Genomic DNA, 10,716 nt, shown 5'->3' with positions numbered 1-10,716 from the left:
AAAAATAGTAAAGCGTCAGTGTGACCTCAGTGACCTAATGGTTGAGTGTAGAGTTCAGTAGGGTAATGACTGTAGGGAAGAAACTGGCCCTGAACCTGCTGGTTCTGGTACGAATGGCCCTGTAGCTTCTCCTGGAGGGAAGGAGGTTGAACAGTTTGTGACTGGGATGCGAGGAGTCCTTGATGATTTGGTGTGCTCTGCGCAAACATCTGTTATGGTGAAGAAGCTCAATGGCAGGTAGCTGTGTGCCAATGATGCGTTGGGCGTTTTTCACCACCCAAATGAATGTCACAGAAAAATATTTAAGATAAAAATTGGTCATACACAACAACAAAGCACATTAATAAAATGAGAAAGAAAAATAAAAACTGAGAAAATACTTATACGTTGGTTTTGAGAGAATATGGTTTTTGGATAATATTTTTACATTATGATAAAATAAGGACTATCTAACTAGTTTTCTTTCACAAAATGAAAGAACTTAAACAAGCGAAAGACCATATGTTCAGTGCCTGCTAAGCTTCACTGTTAACAACACAAAACAACTTCCAGAATGTATTCCGACAATTTATTTGATTTATGTTTCCCCCGGAGAAAGTTACCCATGCAATGCAATGTGAATAGTCAAACTTGACCGTGTAAACATTAATTCCGTTTCTTAGTAGTTTGTTTGTCAACTTGCACTGTGTGCCTTGAAGGTGCAGAACGTGGCAAAGCAAAAAGTACGGAAGATGAAAAACAGCTAACTTTGTTCCCCTCCCCCGCATTTCCTCATTCATAATGAAGAAGTTCTCCACAGCACACACCGAAACACACAAACACACTGTAGAAACGTGTGTGATGACCTACTTAAGTTCTGCACCGGGGCCTTCGGCCGCTTGAGAATGGTTAAGAAAGGCAAATGTGAGCTGTACAAGGCGCACCTGCTGAAATTATAACAATAACATAAAAAAGGTTAGAAAAGGGTCAGCAACTTAGAGCATGCAGAAGTGTCGCCTAGACTCGAATCCAGTACTATATTATGATATTAATCACAGAAAACTTACTATCTTTTGGGAAATTGCATTTCCCCTAATCATACATCCAGATGTCTGGTTTGTGACATTAGTGCAATTACCCAGATTGTCACCAGGGAATCAGTATAAGGATGTGCACCAGTCTGACACTGATTTGAAACAGCATGTGTTTTTATAGGTTCTGAAGTTATGTCGAGAAAAGTGAAGACAAATATAATTAATTTGGACCAGAAGTAAGTGGAGTTCATACATGAGCTAACTTTATACAATATCAGTAACTTTATACAATATCGAATTAATGAACGTTTAGCTGTAAGTAGGAATGAAAAGTCATTATTTCTGAGAATATTATTAAAAAGTGATGTGCTATTAATAGATTTTGAAAATTTCACAGAATTTCACTCTGACTTAGAATGTGAAAATACACACACTGTCTGAAAATGCTTTGCCCTGTGCGGGGTTGTGGCGAACCGGAGCCTAACCCAGCAACACAGGACACAAGGCCGAAGGGGGAGGGGACACACCCCAGATGGGACCTCAGTCCATCACAAGGCACCCAAAGCAGGACTTGAACCCCAGACCCACCAGAGAGCAGAGAGCAGGACCTGGCCAAACCCACCATGCCACCAACGTAAAAATAGGGAAAAAAAAAAGCAAAGTAAGGTAAAGGATTTAGTCCTCAATTTCGCAAACAACAGAAGGTTGGTTATTGCTGGTTAGTAGTATTACGCACAATACATTAGTGTGAAAAAGAGATACAATATTTTTGTAGTACGGAAGAACAGAAACGTAAGTAAAAAGAGAGATGACTGATTTCAGAAACTCACTGTTATGTGTGTCAAGGTAGTCTCCAAAGTAGACTGTTATAGCAATGTATTGCACTTAGGGACTCTCTGAAGCAACATAGTGCCAATGAATAGTGCATGGCCCCTTAGAGTGGTCAACACAAATTTTGAGTGCTTGCCGCCTTTTGCAGCCCCTCCGAAGCACAAGCCTAAAAGAAACAGTGGACTGCGCGCACGCTGAGTTGAGCGAGGGTGACATTTCTGGAGCAAAGACGGAGGATTGAGGGAACCCTCTCAGACGTGCTAGCAAATCCACTCATCACGCATTCATGCTCATTGATGCACGCAAATAAAGTCAGGTTACATGCAGGCCGTTCAACCTCCCAAATGAAACGTACCATATCCCGTTCTCTTTCACACACGTACGAGTTCTAGTGGTTTCCCTGGCTTTGGGGGGAACGCAGTCCTACCAGATGGGATCTAACACATTTGTGAAGAATCAAAGAGTCAAAAACTAAATGAAGGATGGGAATCTCCACCCCTACAGTACTACGGGCTTTGTTGTTTCCTTCTGAAATAATCCACATAACGACCCATGTAAAACAGGGCTGAAACGTTCAGCTTCTTTACCCTGGTCTTAAATTATATGCGTCCAAATCTACGTTCCAGAAATACAGACAAAGCTTTGTAAATCAAGCATTGAAGGTAATTATTTCCAACCTTAATTATTTCTGAGCAAAGATTTTTATGTGACATGAGAAGTTCTCCAAGTCTGGGATATACACTCCATATCAATTTGTCAGTACTGAAGTGACATACAAACCTCGTTTTACCCGTCTGCATTCCCCGCATTTCACCACTATGCGTCTAAAGTGTCAGATCAAGATAAAAGTCCATAAAGATCCACATATAAAAATTATTTTAGGTCCCTTGATATTATTCTGGTAAGCTGACATGTTTGTAAATAATTTCCATGACCTGCTCTTTAATTTTTGTGACAGAATGATCAAATCTGGCCTGCAAATATTTCCATTGTTCCTGTGATGACCTTTGAGGTTGCACTAAATTTGTCTGTTGATACATCCCGAAGTTTAAATTTTACCTGTAAACCAAAAGTGGTCCAACTTAACAACTGTACTTGTATTTTTTATAAATATTTTTGCTATTGAAAGAAACCTGAACTTTAAAATATATGGACTGTGTTTCTTGCTTGACCAACTGTGTGCATTGTGCTCATCGCAGTGTGTTTGTAGTTCTACTTGAAATATAAGACATTTTTTAAGAATTATGTTTAATTCCCACTCCTTCCCATACTGTTCTCATTTGCCTAGTGCTGGTCGGCCACAGAATTTCAAGTTCAGTCACACATGGGGTGAACGAAGCATGAAATTTGTCACAGAGTGTGAAAATCCATAAATTCCCCTGATTAAAAGAGGAGAAAACGAAAAAATTACTTAAACGATGATTCAGAAAGTTCTAATTATAGAGTAAAACAAAGCAAGATTTTTGATTACCCAAAAATTCAGTGTGAAATCGATATTTTCGCCAGACAAACCAATTCTTAGAATTTGGCAAAATATCTCAATTCAGTCTACCTCTGAGTTCCACCTCTAAGCTATGTATTGATGTGATTAAGTGTTATTGAACAAAACAATTGTCTGAAAATCCATTTGGAAAGATTTGTTTTTCTTATGTTTGTTGAATCAATATGTCTAGGTAGTGAGTTACATTGTCGTTAGGGCAGTAGCTTTACAATCTCAAGGTCCCTAGTTTGAATCCTGCTCTCATTTCTGTATCTTGATCGAGGTTCTTACCCTGAATTTCTCCGGTAACAGTACGTACCATTTTTAATTTTTTCCATTTCCATCACTTTCTTGTCCAGTGCATGGTCAATGAGGTCTGGATCCTTTCCTTGCTGCAAAAACTGGATAGACAATTGTAAGTTATCTATATAATGTTGTATGGATACAAGTACATTTATATTTACATTTATTCATTTAGCAGATGTTTTTCTCCAAAGCGACATACATCTGAAAGGAAAATAGAATGAGGGCATTCTATTCTTCTATCAACAGAAGGAGACATTTAGATGCCAGCATTTGATTCTAAAGTACAGTTAATTTGTCACATTCCACTATATGAACCAGTATACATTACACAAGTTGCTGGATAAACGTTTATCCATTATTCAAAAAATTGTTATTAAAAACTTAGTGAACATAAGCGCTTACTTGTTTATCATGCACTTACGAGATCAGGGTGAGTGAGTCTGAAATAGGAAAGTTTTGAGACCCTTTGTAAATGTAGTGAGAGATTCAGCAGTTCTGAGAGAGAGGGGGAGGTCATTCCACCACATCACAGCCAGAACCAAAAACCTCAGTACTTTTGATTTTGGACCTTTTGTGTGCAGGATCACCAAGTGGGCAGAGGTGGAAGACCATAGCAGTCTGGTTGGGGTGTAACGAATGTGATGTCTTGATATTGGGGGAGACACTGAGGAGAAGATCAGTTGATGGTTTTGCAGGCTGTAACCAGAGTCTTGAATTTGATCTGGGCACCTATAGGAAGCCAGGTACCTATCAGAATTTACGGAACAGGATAAAAATGAATGTGTTCAGAGTGTGGTTTGGCTGTTTTCTCTTTGCTGCCAATTGTATAATACTGAATACAATGTGAAAGCATTTGAAAAGTCTTGGTTACTATAGCTTATTTAAAAGTCCAGTCTGTCACACTTTTATTGGTAACATTTTGTAGACACCAGTTCTTACTAGTTCTTTGAAGGGAATCTAAGCAAATGCGGGCAACTGAATCTTGTAATTTTCACTATTAATTTTGTGGCAGCGCTATCATCTTTTGGTAGAAATAGTTTATACTGGATGATGAATGTGCCAGTCTAACTGTATGAAGAACCAGACTATTCTAGAACTGGCAAAACTATGGATTTTTTAAAGGTTTCTATGTCTGTCCAGTTTATGAAAAACTACTAACACAGCACAGCAAAGGCGAGGATGTTATGAAGTAAAAAAATTAATGCATTTTGATCTTAATAATAATTGTAAAGCTTATTTTCTCATAAATATTGCATCTTAATTGCTTACCTAATTTTTACCTGAAAATCTGTTCAACAAAAAAAAAGTTCTTCTGAAAAAGTTACTCCCATTATTCGTATAGGAAACACTTTAACCTAGTGATCACTAAAAATCAACTGCCCAAAACATAAACAACCATTAGGAACATTATTCAAAGGGTGTCCAGTTGTGGGTGGAAATGGCCATATGAGTGGGACAGGGCCAACGGGGGAACATGTTTCCCAAATGAAAAGGAATCAATTTACACATTCACCAAGAAACATGGGAATCTGGCTTGTTCTAGGTAGAAGACAAATACGCACACATCGACTGAAGCCGCTTGTCCCAAGCGGGGTCGTGGCAAACAGGAGCCTAACCCGGCAACACAGGGCGTAAGGCTGGAGCGGGAGGGGGACACACCCAGGACGGGACGCCAGTCCATCACAAGGCACCCCGAGCAGGACTTGAACGCCAGAGCGCATGACCCGACCAAACTTGCCCCCCTAAAATAGTGTATGGTCCCTTAGAGTGACATACAAACCTCGTGTCAAATCAAATACAGAAAACCAAGAGAAAAAGTCCATTTACTGTGCATCTACTGTGGGCCCTCCTAGTCCCTCCTGGGGCGGGTTATCAATCTCAGCAGGAAGCTCATCCTGTTAGTTCACTCAGAGATATTTCATCTGAGTTGGTGCGTATACAGACCAAAAATTCAGGATAACCAGAGGTAATGTCTTAATACAAGGCTGAGCGGTACACTTTCTTGAAGTCCTGGTGAATGCGTGAATAGAGTGAATATCCGCGTATATCTGTATGATGAGAGTCCGTGTAGCGAGGGATGGGTGTACATTTTAAACTGAGAGCCGCTCATATACAGCCCATATAGATGACTAGACAAGACTGTCAACATTGTTTTGAAATTGCCATTTCAGCCATTGGTATCTAGTGATTCACACAGGTCATCTAAAAGGCTCTGTTGACGTTGTCTTTCGGTTCTACTAGGATTAAAGTGCCTCGTTTATTTTTTTGTGTTTTTGTGTCCCCTGCCTCTGATCAATAAATTCTCTTTTCATTTCGGTTTGGAGCGAACGGAGAACAATAAAAAGTTCTCATTCCGCACGTTCAGTTTACCTCCGATTAAGTTATAGAACGCATCTAATCAAAATGACGAATAAGCCTGACTAATTAAGGTTTTAGATGGAAAGATCCTCTCTGGGCTGTGAGGCCTGGAGCTGAGAATCTGAGTGTTAGTCGGTTACAAAACTGACATAATGGGAAGACAGAACCCAGTCTCTTGTGAAATTTTGCACAAATGTTACAGTACCAAGGGGGTGTTTAGGCATGCTAAGTAGTACTAACAAACACGTTGACAGTATTTCCCAATAGGAAACAGTCCTTGTTTTTGTCAGCACGTTTACAAAATTTAGCAATAAGCTGGATTTGCGAGTTGAAGAAATACCCTGACTTGAGGAGCCCTAAGAGCTGGGAAATGAGCGGGACCAAATTCTGGAGCCAGTTGAAGTAGACAAGGAGAAGAGGTCTGCAAATGCAGCAGTGTTTACTGTCCTGACAAAGCGAAGAAGGGTTAGAAATGCTGCTCAAATATACATAGAGCAAGTGGTTTTCGATCATTTTTGTCTTGAGTGAAAAAACAAAATCATTTTTTCTTCCATTCATAGGATACATTCAATAATTTTGCAGATGCTTTTCTCCAAAGCGACTTCCAATGAACACTATGTAGTGTTACTATCAGCCCACACACCTTATTCACCGCGGTGATTTACACTGTGAGATGCACTACTTACACTGGGCCACTCATCCATACATCAGTGGAACACACTCTCTCTGTCACTTACTCACAATGGGTGAAGCTGAACAGCATGTCTTTGGACTGTGGGAGGAAACCAGAGCACCCGGAGAACAGGCAAACTCCACACAGACTGAGCAGGGATCGAACCCACGTCCTTTCGCACCACCCAGGCGCTGCACCACCACCTCAGTATACTCACTGTCCATTGTCCAAACCTTTCCTTCTGAGGGTGTTCATTCACAGTTCGGGTGCCATTTGTAACCATCTGGCTAAGGAGTTAGCCTAGATCCTCAGGAGTATTCCAGAAAAAAAGGTGTATAAGTCCAGACGGACACGGAAGAATGGAAGCTCTTCGTTTAATATCTTGTAGGCAACTATGGGCGACTTATACTTCACACAGCTGTCTTCGTGATAAAATAAACAACATTACATTCCAAAAACGTGCGGGGCACAAATGTGTACACAGACAAGTATAGCAGCAAGCGCGCGCGGGGGGAGAGAGAGGGGACCGGGGGGGGCGACAATAATACATCATCATTACAATGTTCAGATACTCCAAGCTAAAATCAAAGAAAGAAAACGTTGATAAGGCCTGACTAATAACCTCAAGTTCTTTGCATGTCATGTCTCCATGTCTAACAACATTATCGTACAGATTTTTAAACGCCCACAAACACCTATCCCGACCTATACTTAGAAACAACTCCTGCATTTAGCTATAAATTCATTAAATTGTAGTCAACTCCAATGGATACAGTAACTGAAGTAAGAGCTCACCATTTAAATCTGGCTAGACATCCTCTTGCTGCAGGGTGGTTGTTGACTTGAGGGCGTCCCACGCCCTTCTCGGGCCGTGCCCGACTGGCAGCAGAGTGGCGCCCTTCCTCAACAAAAGCGATCCCGCCAGAGGTGCTGGATAAGCCAAATAATAAGTGAAATTTCCATTTAAATTAATGTACCTTTTGAATTCTGGTTATCTAGTGTAGTGGTTGGAACTGCTGCCTTCAGAGCTGAAAGTTGTCGGTTTAAATCTCACCTGCCGTTGTTGTACCACTGAGCAAGGTACTCAGCCTAAATTGCTCAGGTAAATGATCCACCTGTATAAATGGATAAATAATTGTAGAAAGTTTAACATTATAAATTGCTTTGGAGAAAAGTGTCAAAAAACTTTAATGTATTTCTCTTTATATCTAGCATAAACAGTTTTAAATTTTTTATACTGTCTGAATTTATGCATGAATGGACAGAAACACACTTATAGTAACACAGAGGGGTAATAACCAGTCAGGTATTGAGATTAACACTAAATATTTACATTAATACTCAGAGGAGTTATACACAAATATAGACAGATTTAGTTTCTGCAGTGGCGTAGCGGGCTTGGCTGGGTCCTGCTCTCCGGTGGGTCTGGGGTTCGAGTCCTGCATGGGCTGCCATGTGATAGACCCGCATCCCGTCGTGGGTGTGTTGCCAGGTTAGGCTCCGGTTTGCCGCGACCCTCCTCGGGACAAGCGGTTTTCAGACAGTGTGTGTGTGTGTGTGTGTGTGTGTGTGTGTGTGTGTGTGAACATTTAGGGTTGTGCTGTAGTCTATGTGCAATACTGTATTTCCTGGCTCCTTGATTGACAGTTATTTTCGCTGAAGAAAGATTTCATGTTTAGTCACGATGCTGCCACTAGGGGGCGATATTTACACAAGAAAAGGAGCCATCGGCACTGACGCGTGATCTGGCCAAATTAATTTGGGTCATTTTTCACTAAATTGCGTCTACATTTCAATTATTCCTACATGTATTTTAAGACCCACATCACTTATTTTTTGAATAAATTTTACTCCATGACTTCCTCAAGATTAAAATGAGCATCTAAAGTACATCTTTGTCAAAAAAAAATGGTTTTGCATGTACTGAAAAATATGATATATAATAAAAGAGGAAATCATACATAAATGATGTATGTCATATAATACCAACATTATATATAATATAATATAATATAATATAATATAATATAATTATGATAAATATATATTATTTGTCATTTTAATAGGTTCATAGTGTTGGAAAGGCCTTAAGAAAAGGTTTGCTGAGGACCCCGAAGCAGTATACACTGGGTCCTCAATTTATTAGCATAATTTGGTCTGAAAGTCTCTTCATAACTCAGTATGCAGTAAATCATACCGCTATAATACAATGAATAAAAGTGAAAACGTGTCTTTTAATTTATTCACGGGCTTTTTAAAAATAAAACTTCAAATAAAGCCTTAATCAACTAAGAATTTTCTAAGAATTTATTTATTCTTTTTCATCACCTGCTCCTCTTCTTCAGGGTTGATTTTTCTAGAGCCTAGCCTGACAAAATAGGGATTGCGATGCAGGGCACAGCATAGATGAGATGCCAGTCCATTGCAGGACGATTATTTTATGATTTTTTTATCAACCTGAACAGCATGTGCAACACGTTCAGTTTGCTTTGTCACCTGTGCAATCAATATTATTCACCACGTACATCCCGTCTTGGAAACAGCAATAATAAATATTTTCCGGCCATTTAACTTTTATTTCATATAACATTGTTTCCAGAAGTTTGAAAGTGATTATTGTGAAGACCAGGAACACTGTTACATCAGTGTTTCCTAAATCCTGACAAAATGAGAAAATCAAGAAGGGTTATAAATGCCGCTCAAAGATTTATAGAGTAAGTAGGCGTGAATGTTCTTTGTATTACGTGAAAAATACTTTGTTACCACAAATTCCTACTTAAAACTTACTGTTGTTTATCCCATAATCATGTACAACATGCATCATTTATTTTTTATTATGGACATTCAGTAGACATGAGCTGGAAACGTTGTGGAAGTGAGTTGAATTAATCTTCTCTCACGCTGCAATTTCATTTGGAGGCGTTTTGCTGCCAGCTAGTCGCAGAAATGAAGGTTCAGCCCACAACAAACTTCTTTTTGATACAGTAACGGACCCAGTGTAGTTCTTCACTGAAAAGGACAATGACAGGACAAAGAGAATCCAATGGTATTTACTGTTTAAAAGATGTATCATCACCATGGTTTCACCTGGTGTTGGTGAGCTACATTTCTAAATGTCACCTTCCTCTCTTTTAAAACCATAATATCAAAGTTCTTTGATTGACATCTCAGTTTATGCCATCCAACTCTGGAAATGTGAGCCATAGACAGGGTTTGTACTTTCACGACAATGTAGCATTACTGAAATAAATGTGCTTCGGAACAGGGGGAAAGGAACTTATTACCCTATTCTTACCTGTGGATGAAAGTGTTGGTGAACTGCCCTTTAAAAACCTACAATTTAATTAAGTTAACTAAAACGATTTTAAACATCCCAGGATTTTGGCAGTTTCCATCAAAGCAGCTAGGAAACATATTAACTATTATGGGAATTTTATACATACAGAGAGCACATGAGGTTTCCGTTGCATTTTTTTATCTGACCCAATAAGTCAGTTAGTGGCAGAGTGTGTGATTTTGGGTATGCATGGATCAACAAGCTGGAGTGATTCACATATATTCGCATCAGCCTTTCACTTGTGTCAGGAAACTGATGAAAATTACCTACCGCTGAGGCACAGTGATGCAGCAAGAGGTGCGGTGCTTGGGTTGCGCAACTGGACATACCTGGGTACGATTCTCGTTCAATCTTGGTGGAGTTTGCATGTTCTCCCCATGTTTGGATGGGTTTCCTCTGGGGTGTCTTGTTTCTTCGCACAGTCCAAAGACATGTTTCAGTTGAACTGTTGACTGAATTGACCTCGGTGTGTGGGTGTAGGCTACGCTGCAATGGACTGGTATCCTGTCAGAGGTCTAGCCTGTCTTCTGGAATAGGCTCTGGACCTCTGTGACCCTGTCTTGGGCTAAATGCTTGCCAATAGTGAGTGAGTACATACTTTGCTTGCATCTGTAGGTGGCTGGACCCTATGGGGAAGCATCCCCTACATGTCTGTTTGTGCAACTTCCATCAGGTGTAAATGGTGTAATTTCAATGAGCCTGAAGAGTGTAGCATGAG

This window comes from Scleropages formosus, chromosome 6, assembly GCF_900964775.1.
Source record: "Scleropages formosus chromosome 6, fSclFor1.1, whole genome shotgun sequence".
NCBI lineage: Eukaryota > Metazoa > Chordata > Actinopteri > Osteoglossiformes > Osteoglossidae > Scleropages > Scleropages formosus.
This window is presented reverse-complemented; position numbering follows the sequence as displayed.